The sequence below is a fragment of the Epinephelus lanceolatus genome, chromosome 24 (assembly GCF_041903045.1).
Source record: "Epinephelus lanceolatus isolate andai-2023 chromosome 24, ASM4190304v1, whole genome shotgun sequence".
Lineage (NCBI taxonomy): Eukaryota > Metazoa > Chordata > Actinopteri > Perciformes > Serranidae > Epinephelus > Epinephelus lanceolatus.
Window position 1 is genome coordinate 23,679,546 of NC_135757.1, and position 2,209 is coordinate 23,681,754.

The following is a 2,209-nucleotide window of genomic DNA, read 5'->3' on the forward strand; positions in this document are numbered from 1 at the left end:
AAAATCACCACAAAGAAATGCAAAATGACTACAAAGATATGCAAAATTATAAAAAAGAATTGCAAATTGATCACAAAGAGAAGCAAAATCACCACAAAAAGACCTAAAATCACCACAAAGAGACGCAAAATGAACACAAATACACACAAAACGACAACCAAGAGACACAAAATCACAAAGAGATGTGTAACGACTACAAAGATACGAATTAATAAAGTCTGTGTGCTTTGCTCCTACGTAGGAGAGGTGGCGGGGCCCTTTGCATATCCATGCCCAGGGGCCCATTGTCTCATAATCTGCCTATGTATTTAGGGTATATGTTACTCCATCTACTAAACTATTGTAAATACTAATTTTAGGGGACCTTTACTCAAGCATTTCCATGTCACACAACTTTCCACTTCCTCTCCACTACAGTTCAGAGGGAAATATTATACTTTTCCTCCACTGCATTTATTTTACAACCACAGACAACACTTTGTAGAGAAAGACTTTACATGCAAAATCATGACTTTATACAGTATGATGCATTGTTGTAGATGAAGCTACCCGACAGTGTTTAGAATAGTATTAATCTATCTTATTATGGAAACATAATAATGTAAAACACACCTACAGGGCCTTTTTGTCTAAATTATGAGTACATGGGTGCAGATCCCGGGGGGGACGGGGGGACATGTCCCCCCCAAATTCTGAAAAACACAAATTGTCCCCCCCAATTCTAAATAGCTTAAATGATTGAAATTGAACAAATGTATACAGTAGTCCTATATACTGGGAAAAAGGGAAGATGATGAGGAGAAATGAGAATCTGTGAGAGGTGAGAGATGAGAACGTGAGTGGACATAACATGCCTGAGACCCTGAAACTAGAAGTAGCATTAACTAACAGCGAAGCAGTGAAAAGGAGGGTGATGGCTGGTTCCATGTACTACTGGCTGTTTAAGAGAAATAAACAGTAAAGGTAAGCATATGATTCTCTTTGTAGTGCTCTATGAAATCGTGAAATATGCTGGCAATCTCAAGCGTCTGTGGGCATGATTTGCACGCGTGCAATTAAAAAAAAATCACAACTGATTGTGTCCCCCCCAAACTTGTCATCAGATCTGCACCCATGTATGAGTACTTTTACTTTTGATTGTTTAAGAGCATTTTGGAAGTAATAGGCAACCTACATATTTTTACTTAAAGGTCTAGAGTGCAGGATAGAGGAGCATCTAGCTGTGAGGTTGCAGAACTGAAACTTATTCCATGTACCAAACGGAGAGGAGAAATATGGATGCCAATGCAAAGTGCAAAAACACAAATGGCCCTATAGAGCTGACGACATGGCGGAGGGAGAGGACTGGCTCTGTTTGTAGATATAAATGACTTACTGTAAGCTAATGAAAACATAACAGTTCTTATTTGCAGATGATTATAGGCTAGGGTCATGAAAACATAGTTGTTTAAATACCATAAACAATTTGTAATCTGAAGTTTGGTGAGGGCCTCAGCAGCAGGGACCAACCCATACTGTTTTAAGACAGAAGTCTGATACAGATTGTACTGGAGCTGCTGGCTGACAATATGTATATTTAATATATTTAAATATTACTACAGTAAGTACATGAAGTATCTACTCACTGTTTAAATTTCTCCTGAAACCTCTCAGTACAAAGTCATCCAGTAGGCGTGATTGGACCGTTTGGCGGCGGGTTGTTGCCTCCTGGCTGTATGTTTGATACCCCTGAGTTAGAGTCAAGAAAATGTCTTACCTTGATTTTCTCACTATCAGTAGATCATGATGTGCTTAGGTAGGTTAGTGGCAATGTAGAAAAACATACTTGGCCCGTACGGGGATCGAACCCGCGACCTTGGCGTTATTAGCACCACGCTCTAACCAACTGAGCTAACCGGCCATGGCTTCCTGAAAAAAAATACATATTTTTAATCGTGACAAAGATACTATTATTGTCACTATTTAAGGTACCATTTGCTTGCAAGTGAAAGGGCAGACGTTTTCCCAGTTAGATATCTAGTTTGGAGCTTTGGTTATTTCTTTAAAAAAATACCCAACGTTGCTTATTACAACAGCTACGATATAATGTAACACAATGTACCCATAATAAATTATTTGTAGTATAAAAAATAAAACTTTAAATCGGTATCATCAGTAATGTCCGTTGCCATAGTTACTCTAGAGAGAGGGCGAGCCTGCTCACGTGACC

The 2,209-nt window shown here is 38.9% G+C and overlaps 1 non-coding gene across 1 annotated transcript; it reads right to left on the minus strand.

Annotated features, from left to right (window-relative positions):
• Positions 1-1,826: 1,826 nt before the first annotated feature.
• trnai-aau (transfer RNA isoleucine (anticodon AAU)) lies at positions 1,827-1,900 on the minus strand. The gene has a single exon. It is a non-coding gene; the product is annotated as a tRNA-Ile (tRNA).
• Between the last annotated feature and the right edge of the window lie 309 nt (positions 1,901-2,209).